This window comes from Lissotriton vulgaris, chromosome 1_1, assembly GCF_964263255.1.
Source record: "Lissotriton vulgaris chromosome 1_1, aLisVul1.2, whole genome shotgun sequence".
Lineage (NCBI taxonomy): Eukaryota > Metazoa > Chordata > Amphibia > Caudata > Salamandridae > Lissotriton > Lissotriton vulgaris.
This window is the reverse complement of record NC_141685.1, coordinates 84,260,783-84,273,007: the sequence shown is the minus strand read 5'-3', so window position 1 is coordinate 84,273,007 and position 12,225 is coordinate 84,260,783. Positions and strand designations below refer to the sequence as shown.

Here is a 12,225-nt window from a genome sequence, read left to right as displayed (position 1 = left end):
GTCTCCCCGTATATAGGTATGGGTCTCTGACTCTACATTTGTTATATCTGTAAGTTTTTTCTGCACCGAAGCAGCATGTTCCTTGTATACAGAAATGGGTCCCTGAACCTACCTTTTTGTTTAACTTGAATCTTTTGTGCCTTGAGCGCGTCTTTTCTTTTTTTGTTTGTTATGAAAACGGAAAGAATGTTGCATTTGTGTTAAAGATATGGAAGTTTCAAAGCACACTCTCTCATGTCGTAGGAAAGCTCTCAGTGCACATGTGGCAGGTGTTGTGTCTTGAAAACAAAGCACGCTGCACCCATGCTGAGGTCAACAATTTTAAGCGCATTTCTTCCAATACATTGCAGCCTTGTTATTGCAGTGCACATCAAATACGTCCGCTGTTTTCACTTGAAGAATGCTGCATTTATGTTTAAGGCAGTGTCATCATGTGCCTTACCGCTGCATATTTTGAAGGGGCAGTTGCTTCTGAAATCTGAGCACACTGTACTTGTTTGTTAGGCCAACTAGCTCTAAGTGTCATTTTGTTCCCCCATAACACCACATGTTTGCTATGGAAGTTACTGCACTAGGTTCTGCCTTTGTTCACCCTGTGCCGCCTTAACACAGGCCTGTTATGAGGCACGGACCATCAAATGCATTGATACACAAACTTCAAGGCAGACACACGACTGCCTCTATTGTCTTGGTGTGTCTCCCCCTAGTGTTCAACACCAGTACGCTGCCCGCTTGTCTCGATAGACCTTAGTGACATCTGAATACATGCTTGGGGAACCTATTAGGAACTTCACAGCCATACGAAAATACCTCAATCACTGTTGCAGACACCGCCTATGAGTATTTGGATGGTTTTTAATCTACATGGGCACACTTTATCTTTACACTTGTTTGTGAAATACCTAGAACTCTTACAGCCTTTCAAAAGACTTATTTTCTTACCATGCTCCCCTTCCCATATTTATTTTATAAGGCGGAGAGTCACCCTGAGCCGCATGCCACGGTGAGTTGAGGCACATATCCCAACATAAGCGGATTAACCCTTCTACAGAATATTGTTATTGTAGTGAATCTTGTTGTATAAAAATTATTTTATTTTTCACCTATACTAAGAATAACAGACATTGACTATACAGTATATGTTTGTCCCGTTCAGATGGTTTTGTATGTCCTGGACTGAATAGCTTTGAAATGTAACGCTAGCACAGTTGTTCAAATGTCTGACCTAGATTTTTTCAAACCATTCTTATTTTTCCTATGTATGTATTCATTTAGGTACCACCAGTAAATTCACCACTCTATGAAGATTAATATGATCACTGGATGGTGTTGTACATTAAAACCCTTCTGTATACTTATATTGGTTCGTATACCAATTTTTGGTCTCGCCTGAGCCAGGGTGCATGCGCTGCTCTGCAGGGCTTTTAGTAAGGGCTTTAAACTCTGAACACACGCTCGTGTGTGTGCTTTTTGTTTTTTCATCACCAGCTATCGGCCTTTGCATTTGTCTTTCTAAGAAAGACAGCATGCAATTGGCCAAAGGGGGGTGCATGTCCTGCCTTCCCTCTCCCCTGGCCTAGGCAGCTTGGGACCGAGCAGCAGCGCCATCTGTTTCCATTTATCACGCCCACATCTCGCTGTCTCGTTAATTGGGAACAGATGACGGCCGCTCTGGCCCTGGTGCACTTTTGCTCCAAAAGCGTCTCTTTCACATTCCCCGCCGACCTGGCGCGCGCGGCCGCGCTTGTTCATTCTTGCTGTCTCTCTTTATCACCTTCCTCTTTTCTGCCTTTCCCTCTCTTGATTTAGGACCTTTTCAATGTTTAACAAAAAGCTGTAAAACCTGCTGACCGATCGTTGTTCTTTTTTTTGATCACCCTGTGCCTGGAAGCTATGACAGATTGGAGTACGATGAACCCATGAAAAATGGACCTCGTTTGCCGGTTTCTGAGCATTAACTAAGGAGAAATGAATTGCGTAATAGCTTGGACAGATGAACTGACCCATCAGGGATCCCGCAGCAGCTCTGCGGAGACTCAAATTCACAAGCTCCTTCTTGCAAGGAGTTGTGGGAACAAAATCATGCACACTCCAGAGCATGTTGTGCCCTCTGACCTTTTGCAGGCAATGTAGTTCATTTTAAATCCCTCCTTGCACAAAAAAATCCAGAATGCCTAAGAATCCATTCGGTCCGTAGCGTGGGGTCTGTCTTCTATATCTATGTGTTTTAATACCAAATTATGAAAGCGCCTAGATTTTTGCACCATATAGGTCAAGGTAGTTTACGGGAACGCTGTGTGCCCCTTGTATCTGTTCTCTGCAGCGCGTGCATCATTACAGGAATCCGACCCAGAGCTGGAGGATCCCGCCACATTCCTGTGCTTTGGTAGCCTGGTTCATCGAATTGTTGCCTTCTGAAACATTTAACCCCGGTTTGTCCAAAATGCCTTCAGTATTGATACAGTGCCTATTTATTCCTTTACATTTACTTTCCAGTTGGCCTGGTAACATTTTCTTTTTGGGAGGAGGTATGTTTTTGATAATTCAAATGTAACTCCTGTAAAGGTGCACATTTCCACAGAGGATATTGCATTCACAGTGTATCCTTCCTGCTATATGGGAGATGGGTGTGGGCCGGAATGTTTTTCAAACTCATTCAATTTTCTTTTGTATAATAAGAAAGCTTTTTTCCTATCCTTGTGCTTGCAAACATGAATTGCATTAAAAATAGAAGCCTTGACTGAGCCAATAGACTCTTTGATACATATTTATGCTGTTTATTCTCTCTTGGCGCACAACATATAGACTGTTCACACACTTTCTGTAGTATGCTTCGTTCTGGGCAGATAAGCCCCACTCAACTTCTATCCTCGTGTTAGTGCAGCCCGATGTAAAGTGTAATTGTAATGTATTTGTATTTATATAACGCTTACTACCCCTGACGAACTTTGAAGCGCTCGTTCGGCGAGTAGCACGCTGCTCCAGGATCCAAAAAGGATTAGTGGTGAATTAGTATAGGGAAATATAAAAAATATTTTGGGAGCTGGACATGTTGGTCTGTTAGTTGGGTTGAAAAAGATAGTGGAGGGATAGAAGAGGGAAGGTTTTGCATTTATATAGTGCTTGCTACCCCTGATGAAGTGTTGAAGCGCTTTTCGGCGAGTAGCATGCTACTCCAGAACCAAAAAAGATTAATAGATAAATCAATTATGGTGAGTAGGTTGTTTTATTATATACATACAACTGAACGAAAATGTATAAAATTCTGTTGTAAAGTTCTATCCAAGAGACAAGTATAGTCTCTGATAATAAGGTAAACAATACGGATACGTTTTAAGTTGGCTTGCCATCAAGACTGATGCCCGTAATGTTGATGCAAAGCCATCTGTGCTGGAGTATCTTAGGCTCTTTTTGAATTGTACCATCCAGCTTGTAGGTACTGTCATTTGTATCAGGTCCACGTTGTAGGCAGACATAAACCCCTAAATTGTGCACTATTTATATTAAGCATAATGTAGGTGAGCAGATGACAGTAACCACTGTACAAGCTTGCTGGAATGGGAAGTGTTTAATCAAAAGGTGGATTGAATTTAAGTTTAGGTGACAATTTTAAAAATGTTTAGACTGACGGTTAACACCTACTAATTTTATAAATGGGAGTAGGGAAGGACACCGTATGGCAAAGAGGAGAATTACCCCATTGGCGTGTTGCAATTTTACATCATCATTAAGTAATAGAGACAAGGATGATGCTATTGCACCCATTTTAAAATATCAAATAACTATTGAGGGCGACAGATCGATAAATTCAGATTTTAGAGGTAATAAAATAGCTATAGAAAGCCTGTCAGTCCAGTCATGGAGTACAAGTGTGACCAAGAAGAGTGTAGTTGATACTTCAGAATCTGTATAACAAGCATTGCCGATCCTAGGGAACTTGACATAGTGGCACAAAATGTTGACCCTACTTTCCTCGATTAACATACAATTTGCCCCTCTCACACTTCTTTGTTGCTTGTTAATGCAAGCACATAAATCAGGGCTACTTCTGATTATGTAGGTTTATTTAGTTTCACCATTTACTTTTTCTAAATTCAAATACAAAAATAGGTTTCTTTTGCATGTATGAGAAACACACAAAACATATAACACTTAATCAAAAAAATACAAATCATGAATAACAACACATTCATTGCAAGAACATTAAGTCTAAACAAAAGTGAAAAAACAAACAACATTTTGCACATTATTTTCCAAAATGCCTGTATCATGAAATGAAAATTTCAAAGAGTCATTGAAGGACAAAAGAGTCTGCAAAAAGGCTAATAGATACAAATCAATGAATGCAATATCGCAATAAATCCTGTGCACTTTTATAGCCTTCTTGATGCCGACGCGTTTCGAACCCGTAAACTCAATACACGGGGTCTCATCAGGGCCTTGTCACTTCTATTCTTTCTCTATCTGGAAAGTGTGCAAACGAGAGGGAACAACACTTTAGTAATTTTGTTCTCCCCCATTGCGCTTCGCTTGACCTCTGTCTATTAGCAATTGTGTACCTGTAACTTTGCGTGTAGCCGGATGCAAGGGGTTCAACAGCCTTCTCACTTTTTCTACGTCTCAGGATATTCTGTAAGATAGTTTGATCTATTAGTGTGGTGGTAATTGTGGGGTGATCTCTCCTAACTACCGGGCGGTGCTCATATTTCGTACCTGTTTGTGGCACCGCTGTTCTTAAGGTCAGTATCCAATTTCTCCTTATCCTCTTCTGTGCTCTGCTAATGTTTTGTTTATGTATGTATGTATATGTATGTATAGGCATTTATATAGCGCACTACTTACCCGGAGGGTCCCAAGGCGCTTCGACTGCTGCGAAACCCTTCCTGGCTTCCCTGAGAGATGGTCCCTTAATGGGTATCTCCAGGGTGAGACCAGGCATCCCCGGCGGTCTGGTGGGGCCGTTAGTGAAGATGAAGCAAGCTAATGCCCAGAGTTGCCGAGTGTGATCGCTGATCAGAGTGGGCACCGAGGCGAGAGAATTATCGAGTCCGCTGACCCTGGTCCAGAAACCTGCCGCGCCGGGAATCGAACCCTGGTCCCGGGCCGTCCTCTGCTCTCGGGTCTGCCGCCTCTAACCAGTGAGCCACACTACTTCACTGGTGTTCGATGGTGTTTATGGTGTTCGATATTGTCCTCCCTATGCAAGAAAAATTGAAGTTGGAACTGTTTGCACAGATGGATGGGGCAAAATTATATTATGTGGTTGACACGACCAAATGCTTAAATCAGTCTACCTTAGGGGGTGACGTCCCTCGGCGGACGTGAAGATGCTCTTTTGGAGGTGCGGCACTGTTCCTCCTTAGTCTGTCGGGAAACAGAATACTCCGTATCACTTTATGCCCTATGCTCATATTTCTATTGCGTATCGAATATTATTAACTAATCTCAGACCCTACTTTCCTGGCATTCATTGATAACTTCAATGTTATCTGTCTACAGGAATGCTGGGATTTGGTCGAGACCCATATAAACGGGTTCCGAACCTTTTTCTCCGCAGCACAGCAGACTAGCAGAGGGAGGTGCTCTGGAGGGATTTGCACTTTCATATCCAATGCAGCCAACTTGACTGTTAAATGTCTACTAAATGGGGGTACTTATTTTTACCAGGTACTTTCACTCAAGGCGGGCCGTGATCAGTATTTCACTCTTATTAATTTTTATAATAATATACCTAAGGCTGATCAAATGAAGGTAGTGGATGAACTAAATAAATTCTTACATAATGGAACAGGTCCAGAATTTAGGGCGAAGTGTATAATATTAACAGGCGACTTTATTTGCCACCTTTGCCCTTTTGGCAGTCAACGTATATGTGGTATGGCAAATCTCAAGGGTGACCCTTGCACCCACTTTGAACTCTCCACGATTGGAAATGTATTTAACAATTTAATATCCGAGTGGGATCTAGGATTTGTAAACGAGCTTTGCAATCCTCAGGCGGGTTTTCGACCAACATTTAATGGGCGGGGACTATGCTCCATTATAGATTACACCTTGGCTTCCGCCAGCTATTATACCAGCGTTCTATCATTCAAAACAGAGGATATCACATTAAGCGATCATTTCCCAATCAGCTCAGTTTATGATATTGGGTTAGGAGGTAAACAGACCTCTAACGTGGCAGATAACTTATACCCAATTGGCGTCATTCTGTCCAGAACGAATGGCTACGCATAAAATGGAAGAAAGTGAACCCGACAAATTTTTTTGAAAATCTTGTCAAGGGGCAACTTGAAGAATGTATGACTTGTCTTGCGGAAGACTCAAACTCAAGCCTGGTTATAGCAGCATTCTGTAAAATCAGCGCACAGATCAGTAGCAACTTAACAGGCACCATACGGGAAGGGGAGAGACCTAAGGCAGACGGCTGGTTTAACTCAGAGTGTAGTAGAACTCACTCTTTATTAATGCAAGCCCTAAAAACAGTACCCAAAAATAGGTCAGGCATTAGGTCTGCCAGGGCATTTTATAAAATTGCTTTAAAAAAATGCAAAAAGGAACTAAAGATGGCTGCCTGGGATGCATTGTCTAAAGCGTCCTCGCTGAGAGATAATACCGCTTTTTGGAAGGCGGTAAATGCCCCGTTCTTCGTCGATAGAAAAACTGACCCGGTCGAGGTGGCCATTGATGAGTCTGTCTGGGTTGACCATTTCACTGAGTTATACAAGGAAGATGACCTGGTCAGAGCAGAGTCCATCGGCTATTTAGTACCTATGTAATCCGCTGCTTCGGATCTCTTTCCCTTGGAGATAGTCTTCTCTTTAAAAGAAGTAGAACAGGTAATCGCTGAAAGTTTAAACAGCAATGCTCCAGGCCCGGACGGGGTACCTATTGATATATTCAAGGATAACACTGACTTATGGGCCCCGCTCCTGACTAATGTACTTAACAGCTGTAACATTAAAGGATTTCCATCAACCTGGCAGGAAGCGGTAGTTATACCAATATTTAAAAAGGGAGATCAAATTGATCCCAAATGCTACAGGCCCATTTCCTTACTCGACTCGTTGATGAAAGTCGCAGGTCGAATTATCCTAAATAGATTGCAAACATGGGCGGAAGACGAGGGCATTCTATCCAAATTCCAGTACGGGTTTAAGTCGGGCATTGGCACGGTCGAGCAAGGTTTAAACCTGGCAATGTTAATAGGAAAATACACGTGGCAAAAAAGGGGAACTTATTTATTACGTTCGTAGATCTCAGCTCAGCCTTTGACTGTCTAAGTCATGATATTTTGTGGGGCACTTTAGCTGACCTTGGTATTGATTATAATATTTTAAATTTTCTTAAAGAATTATATAGAGGAGTAGGGGCTAAGGTGCGATTTGGCAAGAAGGGTGAATGCACCACTAAATTTCCAATAAAGAAAGGTGTCCGCCAGGGTTGTATCCTGGCACCCTTTCTTTTCAATTTGTACATTAACAATGTGGCTGAACATCTAACAAAATATTAGAGGTGGATTACCCCCAAGTTAATAGTGCTGCAGTACCAATTTTATAGTACGCAGATGATGCAGTGATAATGGCAAGAACCCAAGTTACAAGGCCTACAGAAAGCATTGACTAGTTTCTCAGATTATATGGGATCTAGGGGCCTAGAGATTAACATTGGGAAAACTTTTACCATGTGCTGCTCATCTAAAAATAAAGTCTCATGCAACACTTTTTTAGAACAGTCGAAGATAGGTTTAACTAATACCTTCTCTTATCTAGGGATTGTTTTTAATAAAAGAGGTGGACCTCCGCAATTACCTCAAGAAACTTAGCTTTTTCTCGCGCTATTGGTGCTGTTAGAAAATGTTCTAATCAGTTGGGGGGAAGACCAGTTCGCATCCTGTTAGACATTTACAAAGCCAAATGTGTATCAACGACAGTGTATGGGGCTGACATTTGGGGGGTCGCTGATTGCAGGGCCTTACAAATAAGTGAAAATAGCTTTCTGCGTTATTTGTTAGCTGTCCCCAAATCTACCCCCACTTACGTCTGTCATAAACAACTTGCACTGGTTCACATTTCAGACTTAGTTAGGATAAGCCCAGTGTTGCTCTGGCATAAAATATGGACCTCATTGGCTACAGAGTTTAACAGGGCCATCCTTCAGGACTGTATTAAACATGTAGGGTAAAAAAATATTCAGTGGCTCAGTTATGTTAAGGATTTCTTGGTTAAACTTGGTCACCCAGAATTCTTTAGTACACCAACTACACCGTCCTTGATCTCCAGAAGAACCTTGAAGGAACATTGTTTACCTTTTCTGGATGATCAACGATGGAAGGTAGAGGGCAAGAAGGCTTCTGTTTTACAACACTATTCTTTAATTCAGGGACCCGGTTTACATAATTATCAGTCCCCCGATCAGTCCTGTTACACAAGGATGCTATTAGCATGATTGTGAACCGGCAGTTTCTTTAGGCTGATTACTTTTCCAGCCATTAATGACTGGTCAAAACATCTAATTAACTGTCCATGCGATGACTTATCTCCACAATCGTTAATACATTGTATTTTATTTTGTAAATTTTATATGTGGAGTAGAAAGAGGTATTTGTTACCATTGTTAAAAATCTGGGGTCTGAGACAGTGCAGACCAGCTTTGATTAAAATCCAACAACTTCATGATGAAATGTCGATACATGTTGTATCTGTTTCTTAAGTCCATTATTAGATGCAGATCGACTATGCATTAGTCTTATATTCCAAACGAACATTTCTAATTCGGAAGCGATTGTATTTAAAGCATGCTACTGTTACACCTTAGTGTTCTTTTAGTGACTCCCCATATTATGAATGAATTAGGGTTCTTATTAAGATAAAAATATTCCTAATGTATGTATGTATTGAACTGTGCTTTTATGATTTTAACATTGTAATCGAATAAAGCTATCTTTGACTTTGACTGCATGAGTGAGAGTGACTGCATGAGTGACAGCAGAATGAGTGACTGCATGAGTAACAGCATGAGTGAGAGTGACTGCATGAGTAACAGCATGAGTGACAACAGAGTGAGTGACAGCATGAGTGACAGCAGCGTGAGAGTGACAGCAGCGAGAGTGACTGCATGAGTGACTGCATGAGTGACTGCGACTGCATGAGTAACAGCGTGAGTGACTGCATGAGTAACAGCGTGAGTGACTGCGACTGCATGAGTAGCAGCGTGAGTGACAGCAGCGTGAGCGGGACAGCAGCGTGAGCGTGACAGCAGCGTGAGCGTTACAGCCGAGTGAGCGTTACAGCCGAGTGAGAGTTACAGCCGAGTGAGAGTGACAGCCGAGTGAGAGTGACTGCAGGGTGACTGCAGAGTGAGAGTGACTGCAGAGTGACTGCAGAATGAGAGTGACTGCAGGGTGACTGCAGAGTGAGAGTAACTGCAGGGTGACTGCAGAGTGAGAGTGACTGCACGAGTGAGAGTGACTGCACGAGTGACTGCAGAGTGAACAGCAGAGTGAGAGTGACTGCAGAGTGAACTGCAGAGTGAGAGTGACTGCACAAGTGACTCCAGAGTGAACAGCTCCTCGCCCCCCCGTTGCCGACCTAAATGGCCTGCAGCAGTAGGACCAGGCCACATGCAGCTCGACAGAAAACCCTTTGTGTCAAATGTGTTGTAATTGCCTGTGATATTGTGCAGCATCCCATGCTCCGCATAACACCCTCAAGGAGAAGTTGAGTCCCCAGCACCCCAGGAGATTTCCCCCTGGGCCTTGCTCAGCAGCAATCAAGGCCCCACCTCTCCGCCCACAGTCCAGGGGGCCACGGGTCTAACAACAACTGTTCCTTGACTCCAGCAGGGTCAAGAGTGTGCAACTGCACAATCTGCAGCCACCGCTGCAAAGGGAAATCGTCCTCGAGCTACACGGAGAGCGACGTTTGGGACAAGACCGTCCGACTCACAAGCTCACATTTTTGGGACAAAATAGGATCCCTCAGATGCATGGACTGCCTTATTGACATCGCGCAAGATACTGAATCCCTTTGTGGGTTGGAAAAAAATTGAAATAACTTGTGTATAGTTTGTGCTTACATCGTGCACTTAACAAATTGTTGATACACCTTTGACGGTGTGCTGAGGATTTCTTTGTCTATTCAGTTTTTGTGTTTCACCCACAACTTGAACACCGAAAGACGTAATCTAAGATTAGCAGAAAGAGCCTGGAGATCCTCTCCATCCATAGAACTTCTAAAATGCTTAAGATCAATGAGGAACACATACAACAGAAGAATAAGGCAAATGAAAGCTAATTTCTTTAGAGCACAGCTTGACCAAGCCAGAAATGCGCCCAAAAACTATTTGAAATAGTCAAGCAGCAGTCACGCCGGAACCAGCGCCCTCCCAAACTGTGAAAAACTGGCAGCCTTCTTCATGGAAAAAACCACAAAGATCGAGACTGAACTACAAGTAGTGAATAAACTACTACCGGCTTCCTCACTCAGTTTTTTACTCACCACCAAGTATACTGAAGGTAGTGATCCATCCAGGCACCCTTCCAAAAACAATGCCTCTTGCCACACCTTCTCCTCAATCAACGAAAGTGACATTTACAAAATCCTTTCATCATTAAACCCATCTAATCACTTCACTGACCCTCTATCTCCATCTATATTCAAAGAGATCAAAACCTTCATTCTCCCCTATGGTCTAAGATAGTAAATGCCTTGCTACATCAAAACACTATCCCTGATTGCCTAAAAGCAGGACAAGTAACCCCCGCTTAAAAAAGGCAGACTGCTCTGATCCTAATAACTTTCAGCCCATCTCCAACATCCCTACTCTTGTGAACTCCTTAGAAAAATGTGCCTATATCCAACTCTACAACCACATAGACAACTTTTAACTCCTTTTAACTCCTTGACCAACACCAATCAGTTTTCCGTCAAGGTCACAGCACTGAATCTGCACTTACTCATTTTGTGGATGACATAGTAACACTGGATCACTGGATCTAAATGAATCATCCCTCATGCTACTTTTCAAATTTATGGCTGCCTTTGACAGTTAATCACGATAGACTACTGAAACTATTGGAACAAAGGATGGGCTTATTAGTGGTCGTATTGCAATGGTTTTCCTCATTCCTCTAAAACAGATCTCAGACAGTCCAAATTAATCCATCTCTGTCTAAGCCCCATGCGATCACTCTTGGCTTATCACAGGGATCTGCTCTCTCACCCATTCTCTTCAATCTTTTCCTGGAACCCCTGGCAAACCACTTAAAATCCGCTGCCATCCACTGTAATATGTACACTGACTGACTGGCTCACAGAAAACCATCTGAAACTCACTACTGCAAAAACGGAATTCTTTCTCATCTCACCGCCGAATAACATCCCCAAGATCGATCTTTGGTTGAAACCTCTTGCAGCCCTCAACTACTCTCCTCACATCATACACTCCGCTAGATCCTTGGGTATTACATTAGACAAACATCTGAATATGCAGGATCACTTTAGCGCAGTCACTAAAGGAGCGAATTGGCAGCTGAGCATTCTGCGGAAACCTAAACCCTACCTTCCACATGAAGACCTAAAACAAGCGGTCTAAACTCTTGTATTGCCCAGACTGGATTATGGTAGTGCCCCTCCATGTGGCTTACCTCGATACAAGTTGGCCTCTCTAAGAGCCTCCCTCATCACGGCAGCCATACTTGTCTCCGGAACAAAAATCCCTGAACTGGCGACTGTACGAAGCAAGAATTCAACAAATAATTGCATGCATGACTCATAAAGTGCTACACATCAATACCTCCAGATATCAGGCCCAAAAGCTAAACAGTGAGGGGGCTGCAGACCTTTGCGAAGTGCGCACACCCTGCTTCTGAAACCAAGTGAACCCATAAAAAGAAAACAGGCGCCAGCGCGTTCTCGGTGGTCGCACCTAAGATATGGAATTCTCTACCACCGGAAGTTTGTCTAATCTCTTCTACCACCGCCTTCAAAAAAGAAGCAAATTCTTTTCTGCTGACTAAGTTTTTACCCTATGACAATATATTTATGCTCATTAAAATGTAACCATACTAACTACTCTTTATGATGCTTGACCATCTTATTGCTTACTATTATTGAAATCAAGCTTTTAACTCTATTAACTCTGCCTCTCGTCATGTAAAGTGTTCCAATACCCGCAAGGGTCATGTTCGCGCGATACAACACTATAAATAAAAATAAATAAATA

At 42.6% G+C, this 12,225-nt stretch overlaps 1 protein-coding gene across 1 annotated transcript in view; it reads left to right on the top strand.

Annotated features, from left to right (window-relative positions):
* Window positions 1–12,225, top strand: part of LOC147737458 (uncharacterized) — a 153,034-nt gene that overhangs the window by 130,426 nt on the left and 10,383 nt on the right. The window lies entirely within an intron of this gene.